General features: G+C 35.1%; 1 protein-coding gene and 1 long non-coding RNA gene across 27 annotated transcripts in view; both read right to left on the minus strand.

Annotated features, from left to right (window-relative positions):
• The window catches only part of NRXN1 (neurexin 1), a 1,127,382-nt gene that overhangs the window by 998,612 nt on the left and 112,027 nt on the right, over positions 1 to 16,743 (minus strand). The window lies entirely within an intron of this gene.
• LOC123384454 lies at positions 13,078 to 15,811 on the minus strand. The gene is made up of 2 exons (XR_006595554.1): positions 15,102 to 15,811; positions 13,078 to 14,964 (listed from the first exon to the last, which is right to left on the minus strand). It is a non-coding gene; the product is annotated as an uncharacterized LOC123384454 (long non-coding RNA).

The following is a 16,743-nucleotide window of genomic DNA, read 5'->3' on the forward strand; positions in this document are numbered from 1 at the left end:
CATAAAATTGATGCCAGCAAAACCAAAATCAAAAGCATACTTTTTACTACTTTTCACTATAAAATTTTGGACAAGTTTGGCTCAGATTTGAAAGGTCACACAATAATTTCCAAATATTACTTGATTTGTATTAGGTCTAGAAATCTTCTTGGGTTTGAAGTTCTCTAAGAGAGGTGATGAGTTTTGGTCTCATCCTGTCAATATTTCGGTAACTTTACGTCAGTCTTTCTATTTCTCATTGGAAGATCCTCTAACTTGAAGCCTATTCCCTTTTCTTTTTCTATAGTAGTCCATTTCTTCTTGGAAATGGCCTTTATAGACATCCATAGCACTTTTTTTTTTTTTTACTGTTTTCAATGTGACTCACAAAGATTTTAATTACAGTTCCATTTTTTAAATACAGGCAACTGTGGCTTAAATCTGAAACCCTTCCAAGTGATATATGAGAGAAAAGGGGGGCTGTCTGATATCTCCAAATCTAAAAGGGAGAGACTTTTCAAAAGATTTTTTAAGTGATCCCATTTTATATTTGGGTTCCAAGAATTACAATACATTTTTATGAAATAGCAAATAAAACAGATGTATATGTTCGTAGAGTGTGAGACAAGAAATGGTGAGGGGTATTGTGTTTCTCCTATGATTCAATTTTGATATAAATGTTCTATGGGACTATCAATTCATTGTTTCAAAACCTAAATTACCACTCATTTAAAAGATTTATTTTCTTATAAAAGTAATTGCTTAATATAAAGAATGCACTTATAAGCTATTCTCTAGAAATGAACATTTTGAAATCATATTTATGAACGTGAAATATATTTTATATTGAAGGAGAATATTAACAATGAAATATAGTTTAAATTGTTTAGTTTTCATTTACGGGAGTGAGGGGGGTTGAATCTCTATGAATGCTTTCTGTTCAGCATATTACATGCCTAAGGAGTCACACTGATTTTAAAATATAGCACCTATTTTGGAAAGCAAATTCAGAACTCTTGTAGACAGACTGAAATTACTGCCTAATATAGATGACTCAAAGAAATACCTGTCAAACAGAGAGTTAAGACTTTTGAATGCAGACACACTTTGAAAAATAAGATGATGTATTTTCTATGGAACGTTTGCCAAAGGACTACTCAGCAGAGACATAAATAATTAAAATTAAACTACAGTCACCAAAATAAATGAACCATATTGTGAAGCAATAGGTTGACTTTAGTCCTGATTTTCCCATACTTCTAAGCCCACAAAATTCAAGCATCTGCAGCAAATCTCCACATCAATAATTTGAATTAACAGGATTCCACTGTAATTTCTGAAGTTCTAAATGCAGGAATCTCCAATGCAGTACAACTGAAAATGTTTCATAGATAAAACTGGTCCCAAGGGACTATAGCAGTAAATGCTTTTACAATGACAATAATAATAACAATAAATAATAATAATAATAATAATAATAATAATAATATATAAAGTCGGATAGGTCTTCTAAGGAAGGTCTTTGGACTACACTATGTTTATTAAATTCCAAGGCTCCCTTTACCTCATTTCAAGGCCTTGTTTACTTCTCTCTCAGCCAGGACTAGTAGATGTGTGTCCCACTGCCCATGTGTTATAGGTCTATGCAAGGTTAGTCAAATAACAAGTTAGTAAAATAACAAGAATACTAAAGAAAATAAAACACAAAAACAAAATACAGCGAATTAAAAAACAACTTTAAAAAAGAAAAAAAAAAAGAGCAGAAATTATATCAAAGTCCCCTTTGTAAAGAGGCCGAGCTTATTTTTTTCCTAATATTTGCAGGATGTATTAAAGAAACCTGTGGAAAGGCTGGGGGAAAAAGGTGACAGGAGACCACACAAATCACTTCTATGTTCTTGTTTACAGCATTTTTGCTTGACATAACCTCATGTAGGTGATGTTATAGAACTTCTGATATCTGGCAGAATTAAGTCAAATATATGAACTGCAGTTTAAGAAGCATAAATGTCAGCTTTCTAAAGCCTTCCACATCAAAGCAATCATCAATGGGTTTGAACACCAACTACAGCAGTATATTAGGTGTTGAGGGATATATACAAGATGTACTATGATATTAGGAACAAAGAAGGTATTTTAAAAATATATAAAAACTGAAGGGATAAAGTTACCAGCATGGAATTTTTGGTGTAAATAATGGACTAATCATAAAATAGAGAATCAGGAAATCTAGATTAACATGCACAGTATACAGGAAAGACTGGAGTATACAAAAAGGAAATAACAGGTCTCCAAGACCACTGACAAGGAACTCAACCTTTCTGAACCTCAGTTTCCCCATGAGCGACAGAGCCCAGCCTAAGGGACTAGTGTCCACAATAGCAAGTTGAATACTGCTGGATTTGTACATGCATCATGACTCCCAATTTTCTAAATCCCTCACCAACCCCACATGGCATCACACTACATTGCAACTGTCCAGTGGAAGTGTAAATACTCGGGAACACATCCGTTAAGGACAGCAGCGACAAGTGGCTAAGGATATATTTGACATCAGCCTCCAGTTGAGGTTATCAGGTCTAAGGGCCCTTTCCAGAATGTTATCAATCAAACAAACCCTAGGTTCAGGGAAACAAAAGTTAGAAAAGGTATGACATTATAGTTGGGAAGGAGGGTATAAGTAAGAGCACAGAAACCTACTCAAGACAAAATGGAGAGATCTATTTTCTAGGACTAAGGGTTACAGAGATGCCTGGGTGGCTTCTTCAGTTAAGCGTCTGACTCTTGATTACAGCTCAGGTCATGATCTCATAGTTTGTGGGGCTGAGCCACGTCAGGCTTTGCACTGGCAGTGTGGAGCCAGCTTTGGATTCTCTCTTCCTTTCTTTCTGCCCCTCCCCTGCTCATGCATCCTCTCTCTCAAAATAAAGTAAACATTAAAAAAATAGGAGCGGGGATTACAGATAAAATTACCAAATAAACAGTGCTCTTAAAAATTGCTAAACTGATGTGGAGGAGGCTAGAATTCATATAGCAATAGGGAACTACATCTCTGAGCAAAGGTATTCAACGATACCACACAAACCAGGGAGGATGAAACCATAAGGAGAGGAATCAGCTGGGAAGAATAAAATAATGAAAGAATGATTGATGAAGGCCACCTGGATTAGGCTGGGATCACTGAAGGTAGAAAGGAAAAAGAGATTTCTCAAAAGAATCAAAAGGACTGAATATACATTGAATCTTCTCTTTCAGGTCTCTTCTCAAACAACATATGACAAATGAGGATCTTTTTAGACAAACTTAAATAAAAATTATACCTTTTTCTCTCATCTGTGCACACTCATGTCCCAGTCACTGTTTTTTTTTTTTTACCATAAAATGTGTCACCACCTAACATACTATATAGTTTATCTTTTTATTCAATGCTTGTTCCCACCACTAAAATGTAAATAGCATGATTTTGTTCCACTTATTTCCCAGAGGAAGCTGTTCCATAAATTTTCACTTGAATGTGCTGAATTAATATCCAATAAAAAATAAAAATAAGGAAACATTAATTATGTTTGCTATGTTCCTTACCTGGAGTCCACTTATCCTCTAATAAATGTGAATTATGCCAATGTTGTTGCTAATTTATATTCATTAAACTGCCTTCTTTAAGGACTTCAAAGTGTTCACAGTACGTTTTCATCTGTGATTGATTGCAGTAGGCATGGCAGTTAGAAGATGCAGACACGCAGGGGTTAAACAACCTCCTATATGCCATCACTCCCAGAGCAACAAAGAGAGCATTACTAGCTTCAATACTTACCCAGCACATAGTTGTAAAATGATGGGATTCTCTAAAAAGAATTTAGAGCTATCAGGTGTGGGAAATCAGTAAAATAATCTATTTTTTTCCTTTAAAACAGCCTAACCTCAATTGACCACTGAAATGGATGACTTTATTAGATCCTAATGGATCTTAAATATTAATTCACTCGTCAGTATCTAGTAACATTGTTTAACCAGATGGGCAACACAAAGACAGAGTTGATTCTTAGCAATATTTGTTATATGAAAACATTTATCTATTTTTCTTATCGGACTCACTGAAGTAAAAACAGACCCAAATTCAAAAAAACAAAACAAAACAAAATGATGCTGAGATACATTCTATTCAGAATGGGGTAAGAATAAAAACTAGTTATCTCAGGAACAACAAAAGAAACCACAAATGGTAACAAATGGTAACGTATGAGAGCCGCATAAAGTGTAACAGAAAGATTTGCATGACTCTAAACCAGGAATCCTTTTTACCTTACCCTGGAATGTGGTGCTGGTCAAACAATTTAATATCTGTTAATTTTGCTTTCTAATAAATTTGTCAGGCAACAGTGAATTTATTGAGAAATAGCAGACCTCCTGATCGTCTAAGACAGAGGATAATGCAGGAGCACTGAGAATGTTATTACTTCACCCTCAGAAAATCATGCCTTAGGCTGGAAACTTAAGAAAAAAACCCTCTAATTTTGCTGTTATTGTGTGATCTGGGAAAGTTATCATCCCGGTTGTGGTTTTTCATATGCCAAAGAGAGTTAAATATCAATGCCTTTTGATCTCAGAGTTATTATAATAGATAAGGACAAGTTTTACAAGTTGAAAATTAATGTATTAATATATTAATCTATATCTTCACCTCAATCAGAACTACTAGTACTAGTATTATTTGAAGTAGATAAGGTAAGGAAGGATTAGGGGAATTGCAGAACATGACTTTACAAATCATAAACAGCTACTTATGAATCAAAGATAGGGCTAAGAAGAATATAAAATTATGACAACATCTTTTTATACAAGAAGATATTGAGCATATATTCCTACCCAGTACCAATATATAATTTTACAGGAACAAGATAAATAGGAAGAATAAAGTTACTTTTTTATTATAGAGAAGGCTAGAACTTAAAAAAAAATAAATATACTAAAAAAATAAGATACTGAAATAAGTTTGGGCACCCTTCTAAATCTCTTTATGTTGTCTGCTCTCTAGGGATTCACCATCCAGACCATCCCAACCTAAATTTTAACTATCTCTCACTGCAGTGCTACTGATCAAAATGCAATCTAACTAGGTTAAGACCTTAATCTACTTGAGACAAAGCCTTGTAACTATTTGGTTGTCTTGGAAGTAACTGTATTTTTAAAAAATAATTAGTCTTTAATAATGCAATTATTATAGAAGTTTTTGGGAAGATTTGTTTTTGTTGGTGATATTTACTCTCAATACACTACTGTCACAGTACCTCCTAATACACCCTTTGAACTTTATGAATAACCATTTGTAAATTATAACACAAAATAACACTTGTTTTATAAATGCCAGTAGAAACAAATAGAAAAGGAGAAAGATAAGAACATATTTTATTGCTTCCGAAAAAGAAAAAATGTCTCAAGGTTTACCTCTATCTTGTCTCAGTAGAGAGCCTCTCATTTAGTTGTGAAAACCTGAAAACCTTTCTTCTCAATATGGCCTTAGCCTAAGGGAGCTGTGCTGGCAAAGGCCAGAATGTTGCTCACCCAGGGCTAAGTGGCTCCATGGTACTTTTATGATAAAATTTAATTTGTATGATTTACTCATTTGAAGCAACAGGATTTGGAGTGTTTCAATGTAATTCACAAACTCAAAAACAAAAAAAAAATCTGAAATGTTGCTCATAGCCCTGAGATTAAAAAGCTCTAGTAGTTTCAGAAATGTGTTAAAATAAGAGACCCTTCCTTTATGCAAAATCTTGAAGAATGCTCAATATAAGAAACAGATTGAAGGCTATGGTACACTGTTTGAAGCAGGGCAGAGGCTTTAAGTCCTCTCCTCCCTGTGTTCTTAACCCCCAGTGGTGGTCCTGTGGTGCCTACTCAACACTTAGGCTTCATAAAATACAACCTGATATCTACTGGCATAGATAATTCTGTGAAATTTAGAACTAAAGAATTTGATTTGTAACAGCTATATGATTCAAGAAATGAGACAAGTCAGGGTGGCCAGGACAAAGTACTCAGAATTGATTAAATAAAACTGGTAGCTTTCAGCCCAGCCTTCCTTTTAGCAACATTCTATTGATACTAGATCATGAAAATCAGGAAAAGAGGTTAGAGTGGGAGAGAGAGCCAAAGCATAAGAGACTTAAAAACTGAGAACAAACTGAGGGTTGATGGGGGGTGGGAGGGAGTGGAGGGCAGGTGATGGGCATTGAAGAGGGCATCTTTTGGGATGAGCACTGGGTGTTGTATGGAAACTAATTTGACAACAAATTTCATATAATAAAAAAATAAAATAAAATCAGGAAAAATTATCTCAATAATAACAATTAAAGTCTATGCCTGAATTGTCCAAACAGATAAAACTTCAGATTTGACAACATCAAAGAGGTAAAAATGACTGTCTTCTAAGTAGAGAAAGATTCAGTGTGAAACTTTCAGTGGGAAATAGGAGTCATTGAAGTAATGTGTTGTGATCCAAATTACATCTTTTTATGTTCTACAACCAACTATTTCATTTATTGGTTGGACAGCTTTGGAAAAAACAAACACATCTTTGCCCCTCAATTTCTCCATCCATAAAACTATGGGTCTGCACTAAATGTGTTTTTTTTTAACAGTTACTAATCCGTATTTTATCTTGATACATGTTTTCGCTAGGTGAGTTCAAATACACCATCACCTCCAAATTGAAGATCTCCATATTTTCTTTTAATTTTAAGCTCTATCCTGAGGGCCATATTCATATTTTCATTCATCTATTGGTTCACTTGCTTTCTTGAATGTCTTTTCTGAACTTTATTGAAGATGAATTTTCTTCTCTCACAGACATTTTTCAGAAGCATAACCCTTCCAGGTATTTGTATTTGGGCTCTTAAAGTCATATTCAGTTACTTCCTTTCACTTCTCATATTCAACTTCTCAAATGTCTGCATCCATTCATTTATTAGGCCTCTACTTTGTGTCTTGCCCTATATTAAGCACCACAGAAAAAACAAGACCCAGACCATGTCTTGAAGGAATTTTGAATCTGGCTTTGCACTTTGATCCCTCCTTACTTTTCCCAATTATTACAATAATTTAGGGTCCATTACCTTCAACCAGAACTGTTTTTTACGACCTCCTCATTTACTTCCCTCCAATGATCCCATCCTTCTTCAATACTATACATTGCAATTCACTCTGCCATTAAGATGTCTTCCTAAATTAGGGCTATGATAATTCACCCCCCAAACACACACACACACACACACACACACACACACACACACACACACACACAAATTGGCAGTGTACTGATTGCAAAGTGTGTTTCTAAACGTAGGATCATATACCAGATATCTAAGGCACCAGGTAATAAATATTGATGTGTAAATCTACTTAGGGTACACAACAGGGAGTTATAGAGAGTGTGCTGATTTAGAGAAAGCATACCTACCCTAAGACATTCAAATTAGATTAAAAAAATAACTACAATTGTGGACCAGTTCCCTGATTATAAACCTCCCTTTAGCCTTACCAGTGTTTCAACTACATCGTGTCATGCTCTGCATGATACCGTTTCAATGTTTTTGACCATGCTGCTCTATCTTCTAGTTGCTCCCTTCCCTGGAAAGTCTACCTCACTTCTCACCCCTTCCGGTTCAACTATTACTTACTCCAGGAACTTTCTTTTGTTCTTCCAGTTAAGGGTAAGTGGAAAAAAGAAAGAGAAGAAGAGAGTCCAAGGGAAATGCAACTACAGAAGAATGGTCAGAGACATGCATGGTTACTGGCTTTGAAGATGGGGGAAAGGAGTCATGACTGAAGTTTTTTTCTAGCCTCAAAAAGCTGGAAAAGAAAACAAGCCAATTCTCCTCTAAGACCCTATAGAAAGGAACACATACCTGCTGACAGAGTTTAGACCTGTGTTGGATTTCTAACACACAGAACTGCAAGATAACAAATTCAAGTTAAGATGTTATATTTATGGAACTTATTATGGCATTGACAGAAAACACATTACTCAACCATGTTAATCTAGTGAACATCCAATTATTCTGTGAGACTTAGCTAATGAGGATTGTTGGTACTTGTAAATGACTTCTATCATAGGGCTTTTAAGTGTTGATGGGACTTACATATTGAATGACTTTACCTACTACTTTTGGGCTATAAATCTCTCTAGGATGGATACCTTCCCATATACTATGACTTATTTACTTTTATATTCCCAGCATCTTGCATAGGACACTGAGTAGATATTTAAAATCTTTTTAAATGATTGAAGATGAAATTGAATAGAAACATGTTTCATGCTTCAAAGTAGGCTCACAAAATTAACTACTGAGTAGAAAGTAAGGTTGACTTACCAGCAGTTCAGGTAGAAAACTTAAAAGAGGTTTCAACTGACTAAAAATTTAGTATGAGTTAACAAAATGGTAACATTGATCAAAACAAAAATGGGTGCCTGGGTGGCTCAGTCGGTTAAGTGTCTGACGCTTGGTTTTAGCTCAGGTTATGATCTCATGGTTTGTGAATTCAAGCCCTGAAGCACAGAGCCTACTTGGGATTCTCTCTTTCTCCCTCTGTCTCTGTCCCTCCCCGGCTCTCTTACTCTCTCAAAATAAATAAATCAACTAAAAAAACCCAAAAAAAAAACAAAAACAGAGACACAACACACACACACCCCTCTCTGACTATAGGTGTCATTATTTTTGGAACCAGAGGATGCTTCCATTTTACTGTGCCCTGCTCAGACATCAGGGTTACTGAGATTAATTTTAATTTTGAACTTGACTTTACAAAATATGCTGACAATTATAATTTGTGTCCAGACCAGGAGGAGGAGATGGCCAGGAAGAACATGGGGAGGATTTAAACACTGTGAAGAAATGTTTTAGAAGCTGAAGTTATAAAATTTGGAAAAGAAAAACTGGGGTTTGGGTATGAGAGTGGAGGATGTATTTATAGAAATTATTTTTTCAAACGTGGATGAGGAATTAGACAGACTGTGTTTAACTCCAGATAATTTGAAAACACACAGCACAGCACACTGGAGAAACTCAATAAATATCTTAGTTAGTAACAATAACAACATGCAGATGGTTAATGGGCGATAGTTTCAGTAGGCATATTTTGACTCAAATTAAGAAGAAAAACTCTTTAATAATTAAAACTCTCCTTAAAAAGACTGTTACTGAAGTAGCAAGTACACCCTCCTTCTGAACATGGAAACACAGCTTGGATCATCAGTCAAATTTACTACTCTATTATTCATTAAGTCCTTTTCCATGTAAAAGCAGGCACACACACACCCTACTTTTGAAAGTTCACGTCACACCGGTTGCCTTTTACCAAGGACATATATTAGTACCTGTTTTTGCTAACCAAAATAAATCCACATGGTTTTTGCTTTTACAAAAAAAAAGAGTCTAAAAGTGAAAATAGCTTTCAGCATTTATTTTGCAGCCATTTGCCACAATTGAGGCAGTATGTACCGGGAGCAACCAAAGTGGTGCCTCCAAGTGCCTTGCTGTGGAACTACACTCAGCATCTCAGCATCAAGCAGCCATACCTTCAAAGTGTATCTCTGAGCATCCGTACTTTATCTCGATTTATTGTGTGCACCTGTTCAGAAGATATGTCCTAACGCCTCAGAAAAGCCTAAGAGAGCTTAATTTTTAGGTCTGGGAAATATATTTAAAAACTCCATATAAAGTAATAGTAATTGCCTCATCACCTCATCCTTTTATGCCATTTCAGCTTATGAAAGGTTTCTTAGGAATGTTCTACTTTCAGACAGCGGGAGAAACCTGCACTGTGATTCTCTGATTTTAGTGAATTTCATAATTTTGGCTTAAGATACATTACCACATACTTTCTGAATTGTAGTAAATTACTGGTAACTTAAATGTTATCTTTGGGTCCAAAGTGCTAACAGACCTACCAAGTCACATGAACAAGTACCCACTCCCAAACCTAGCTTTATATACTCTCATAAATTTTCAATCTTTCATAATTTTCATGTAATTTCTAACTCTCCAAAACACACCCAGGAAGGAAATTCAAGGACAGGAAGGAATTGTGAGTATTTTTGTTTTGCTGTATATTGTCTTTTAAAGAAGAAAAGTAATTAAGCAAAACAAGTCAAAAGCAAGCTGAACTTTTTCTTATTGAGCCATGGAGAACAAAAAGCCTACCTGACTTATGCTAAAACTAGTGCATTTTAAACAGAATCTTAATACCCTAATCAAGGAAACAAGAAAAATTAAAAGTAAACATCTTGCTTTTGTTATTTAGAGGTAAAAAAGATGACAAATATTTCTTGCTCAGCATTTTTAGGCTCACTTCATATGTATAAAACTCCAACTTCTACTCCCTCATTCACCTTACTTCCTGTTTCTACATCTGTGCTTCAATGAAACTTTAAACTGTATATAAAGGATAAATGTCTTTGACCTTAAAAAAAAATCTTGCCTCCATGTAGTTTGTGACTTCAAAAGTTACCTTTTGTTTTCCTTGAAAACAACTTAATTGTATTTGAATCATCCATCTGAAAGAGACCTCCAATATTCTACCACATGTACTATAATTGAGTGTTCAGTGTGCTCTAGAAATACTTTACTGATAATCATACATGTAATCCTTTTAACAAAAAGAGATGGGTTTTATTATCTTCATTTTACAGATGAGGAAAATGAGGTTCATGTTAGTCAAATAACTTTCCCAAAGACACACAGCTAATATATAATAAGGTTAAGGTCTAAATGCAGATATACTCAACTCCAATCTCCATGATCTTTGACTATCTTCTTTGTATCAAGTTTTACTGAGTATCTATCACCTACCAAGCTCTGTCCTCAATGAAAAACTAAAAATAGCAAAACCACTGCCATCAATGATCTCACATCCTAATGCCAATGACTAACAATGACTAAATTAATGAATGAAATCCAGCAAGAGAATTTTATAATAAAGGTAAACATTAAGTGTAACAATGGTCCTACAGACAGAATACTCCACTATGCCTATTTTACAATAAAAGGTAAATATTAGGTGTAACATTGGTCCCTAAGGACAGAATAATCCACTTTGCTTAGCCATCAGTATATACAATGATTGAATGTTCACTGCTAATGTAGCTAGTCCTTGGCCAAAAATAATAATAATAATAATAATAATAATAATAATAATAATAATAATAAATAAGGCTCTTTCCTTCAGCGGATTCTGCTTCCTCCTTGACTGTAAGTATCAGTCATGTCAATGTGCCTAGATTTCACTAAGGCTCACTTAACAGCTGGATGATCCCAAGTGAGGTTTCACTCATCAAGAAGTATCTATCTAGTTGTCTGGTGCCCCATTTCAGCAGATCTCTTTTTAAGAACAGATATGTTAATTGAAAATATATGGCACTTTCAAATACTGTATATCAGGCAGTCAGTTAGTAAGAAGGTAGGGCTACTGAGAAATTTATATCTTTGCCAAGGGGTTATTTTTGGTATCCCCTGAAATCACATGATATATGTACCCATTCATTTATATAGCTTTCTAGTTCCCGAAGTTGCCCTATCAGGCTGCTACCATTACTCTTCCACATTTTTGCCATCTGGGGAAATAATATTGTGCTGTCACTGCAACCACATGATAACCCTCCCATGGGCCACCCCTGGAGTTTCTGACCTTCAGCACTCCTCTCCCTGATTTTCTTGGTACTCACAACATTCTTTTTATCACTTCCTTTTGTAGATATTTAAAAACTGATAATATACATCCATCTAAGTCTTATGTCTGTGTCAGTCATTTCTAAGACATCTCATAAGAACAATTTTTATTTTTTAATAGACTCCAGGGACCAAATTTCCACCCCTTAAAGCTTGACCTTTGTAGAAATGGCTTATTCTTATTCTATTTAATGACTCTTTCACCATAATTTCCAATTTTTTTTAAGTATCAAAATCAACCTTTCATTGTATAGAGATATATTTGTGGCATCTTTCTGATGTGAGCACAGCATTTGCTGTTTGGTTTTCCCTTTGTCTGGATCTCTTTACCATGGCCTAATATGGACAAAAATCCTAGAATATATTACAAATTACCCATGGGTGGGCACCACATACAAAATTTAAATGTTGCCACATATCCAATTTTATTTTTTTAAGCACCTATCTGAATTCTACACAAAAGTTTTAATGACTTTTCCCATGAGGTTTGAGAGAACCCAGTGACACCTTTACTAGTGTGAAAACCAAATGTTTAGTTTCAAGCATAAAGGGAAGGCCTAACTGAAAAACTATCTATTACTTCCTCATCTGTTCATAATGGACCAAGTTCTCTTAAAGCAAGATATATTTTTATTAGCAAGACAAGTCAATGCAGAAGTGATATGGATTGAATTAAAAAGTTGCCTCTTATAAGAAAAAAATAAATTACCGTCATCACCATGAAGTTCAAATTGTCAACTCTTATGTCCCAAAAGCCAATTAACTGAGTTGTTAATACTTCCACAAAATGGCTGACCTGTAGAAGCTTCTGGGGACATTGAGGACTCTTTTCAAAGTACAGAATTCTAATATATCCTAGACCTATTGATTACAATTCCCTGTTAAGTTCCTTGAAGATCTGTATTTTTAAAATGTGCCCAGGGCATCTGGGTGGCTCAGTTAAAGCATCCTACTTTGGTTCAGGTCATAATCTCACGGTTCGTGAGTCTGAGCCCCACACTAGGCTCTGTGCTGACAGCATGAAGCCTGCTTGGGATTCTGTATCTTTCCTTCTCTCTCTACCCCTCCCCCACTCATACTGTCTGTAAATAAATAAATAAACTTTAAAAATGCTTAAAATGTGCCCCCCGTTGAGTGGTGGGTAGAGGAGGGGAGGGAAGTCAATTTGCAAACTGTGGCATCAGAACAATAGTAATGAGGTCAAGGTTTGTAATGGTGTTTGAGAGACTGTTCAGATGTTCTAACAAGGAGGTAAGTTACATTACCAGCCTTGCTGAAACCGCAGTGCTCCTTTATACAGGGCATTTTTTTTTTAATTGGGAATGACATATTTGAAGTAGTTGAAGAAAAAAACAACAGTGACTTACCCTAATAGGTCACGACATTACTCTTTATAAACAATAAGAGGGCAAGTGCCAAATCAAATTGTCCTCACATGCATCAGTTAAAATTCTGGCTTTCTTTTGGATCAGTCAGCTTCTCTCCCTTCCCAACACAATGAATGACTCCTAACTTCATTCAGTCCTCTCACAAAGAATACCACTGGTCACAGCAAGTACATACAGGTCAGTGCAAATCCAACTGCTCTCCTAGGGAAGCAATTCAAAATGGATGCCCTGCTGACTGTCAGTCAGATAACTGCATTCTTTTATCTCAACAAATAATCACTACAAAGACAGTCATAACAAGCCATCACATAATTCTTTTAGGTTGACATAGCCTCAAAAATAGCTTTTCCCTAAGTTTAACAGAAGATTTCTGGCAAATGTTGTCACTAGCTATCTGCAAAAATTCTATGGTTAGCTTGTGAATGAGGATTTCCCTGTGAACGAAAATCACAACTGACCAATTTAGGGATTTTCATCCCTCTGGCAGTAGTGTAGTCCAATCTAAATTTGATTGTCTCCTTGAATGGAGTAATTTAATTTTCTCCAAATGTCTACTGACTTTAGACTGCCAAGTCTAGAAAATGAAATGGAGAACTGGGTCAGTTGACCAGGTAATTCAGGCCAAAAAATAAAATATTGCTTAGAAACTTCATATAACATATGAGTTGTTTTAATTTCCTCAATTACCATTTGTCTTAGTAGTCAAATTTTCTGGTCTATATCTGAGCTATGTAATAAAAAAAGTTATTTAAGATGAAAGGGAACCCTGCTCTCGGTTCACAACTCTGGCAGCATCCCTGCACATTACTTGGTGGAAAGTAAAGACTAACAATTACTGGAGATTACTTCAGCTGCTACTATTCTGAGTGAGCTATCCTGTGGTCATAGGCACACAGCAATTCATAGGCAAAAAAGTCAAGCAGAAAAGGGAAAACTGCACTTAGTAGAATACACATTTTGTATAAGATATAATTTGAATGTGTAAAGAGATGTCTTGAAAAATGGCAACTGTTATTGCCTTGTTTATATTCCTTACTGTCGCAAACCTTGAAAACATCCATTCTGAAAAGTTATAGCTTTATACCATGTATAAGAGTCCCACATAAAGAAGAATCTCATTGGTGCTTTTAGTAATATATGACTGAAATTGAATGAAACCATTCTCTCTCTCTCCCTCTCTCTCTCTCTCTCTCTACCAAAAGGACAAGCAATAAGACACTAATTTTAAGGGAAATATGACCTTAGGCACTGCAGTTTTGTTTTTGCTTTTTAATTCAGTGATTTCCAAACACTGTAATTCTTCAGTGCAAATTCCTTGGCTTAGGACAGCTGGCTGAAGACCTGAACTACTTAATAAATCATCTAGTTGAACATATGATCACTTATTCCTCGGCTGGGGGAAGTCAAAGGTCTTTTGGGTATACAGAGCTATTTGAGGACCTGAGAAGAACGAATATTTCTTTTAATGTTAGAAGCATAAGTTAAGCTATCTGAACAAGTGGATCTCCCTCATTCTTTGGAACTTTCCCTCTCACAAACTGCCAAAAAGCACTTCCTGACAGTCACAATGAATAATGCTATTTAGAAGCCAAATTTCCAGGAGCCTCTTCCTGTTACCTATATATACACAAAGATATACAAAGATGAATTACTACCCTTTTCTTAAAGAAACATTACTTTAAGACTGGTTGTTACAGGAATTTTAAAGGAAAGTCCAGATCATCAGTGGTTGTTGGAGTGGTTTCCAAATCCTTTGCAAATCCTCTGAGATCACCTAAATTGGGCAGGAAACAAGGAAGATCAAAAGGGTCAAGCTGAGTCCATACTTCCAGTTCAAGGGGGAAAAATCTGCTTTATTGAATTGGTTTGCCCTGCATGAAGGAAAAATAAATGTTAAAATGGGTGTATTATAAAAATAATAATATCTGTGGTAAAATCTAAATGAAAATTTTACAAACTTGTTTAGCCCATCAGTTGAGTCATTAAACAAGTATTATTGAGTACCTACTTGTGACAGCCCCTGTTCTAGGGGCCCTTGAGATACACCAAGGCAGGTTAGAAATCTCTGCCCTCTTGTATTCTGGAGGGAGAAAAATAGACAGTAAACAGTAAACAAAATAAATGAAAAAAAATAAAGTATGCTAGAAGGTAATAATTTTTATGGCGGAGAAACCAGATTGGGGTATGATGGTTCAGGAGAAGGGCAATTACAGTACTGAATAGAATAATCAGAGTGAGTCTCTTGAGAAGGTGCCATTTGAACAAAATCTTGAAGGATGTGAGGATGCTACCCAATTATTTAAGTATTTCAAGGTAATTATATGTTATTTTCTAGCAAATATACTATGTAGGAAGAGAAGTGCCTAATTAGTTATTCCTTGAAAATCTGGTGGAAGAGAAGTCCCTAATTAGTTATTCCTTGAAAATCTGGTTTTCAGTTGACTAAGTGGTTAGTGTAAGCTCAATTCACGTATCACTCTTTGGAGTTGTTACTAAGGCAAAACAATGATACACAAAAAAGTTTTTTCTCAGGTACTTCCAGTGCACAAGAAAATGTTTACTTCTCTGTTCCCTTCAGACTGTAAATTTGCATCTAAAAAACAGCACTTTGTTGGGGCTCCTGGGTGGCTCAGTTGGTTAAGCATCCAACTCTTGGTTTTGGTTCAGGTCATGATCTCACAGTTAGTGGGTTTGAGCCCTGCATTGGGCTCTCTACTGTCACCACAGAGTGTGCTACAGATTCTCTGTCCCCCTCCTCATTACCCCTGCCCCACCTCAAAAATAAATAAACCTTTTAAATAAAATAAAATAAAATAAAATAAAATAAAATAAAATAAAATAAAATAAAATAAAAAATAAACCAGCACTTTGCCAATGAACTCCTAGGTTTGTTCAAAGGAGAGGCAAGTCAATTTGAGCTTCATCATTCTATTAAAGAGAAAGATGAAAATGTGAAGAGTTACAGAAATATCTAAATAATTTTGATTAAGTAAAGTCAACCTTTAATGCTTTACTGTACCAATATTCTCTGTAGTATGGGCCATCAGGACAATGATATCCAATTAGTTATAACTTAAAACAATCACAGAATCATAAATTATAGGTAGTTATATGATGGACAAAAGATATTAAGACACTAATACTGTTTTTAAACTTTTGGCAATTACAGATCGTTTTAAAATTCATTTAATCTAAATGTATATAGTATCTTCTTGTATTTTATTGCCACCACTGATAAAAACCATCTTCTAAGACTTTCGTAATTTGTCATGTAACACATTCTTGAGAATGGAGTATTTTCATTTAAGATTTACACATGTAAGGCTATATAACTGGCACAAGGACAAATACAGGATCTCAACCCTGGTCTTATGACTTCATGAAGCCTTACAACACACTGTACTGCTCTCTTGTTATAATGTAAAATTTTACACCACTTGAAATGAGAATCAATAGCATCCTAAATAATACTGTATGATTGGTTTCCTTCACACTACCTCTAAATTTATTTTGTAAGAATAAGAATATGAAACATTGTTTCATGATTATTCCTGTATAAGGAAAGTTTTTAAAGTTTCCTAAGGTTGGTTATTTTATACCAATTATTTTATTTTCTTTTTTATATTAAATATAATTGATTGTCAAATTGG

Source organism: Felis catus, chromosome A3, assembly GCF_018350175.1.
Source record: "Felis catus isolate Fca126 chromosome A3, F.catus_Fca126_mat1.0, whole genome shotgun sequence".
NCBI classification, from domain to species: domain Eukaryota; kingdom Metazoa; phylum Chordata; class Mammalia; order Carnivora; family Felidae; genus Felis; species Felis catus.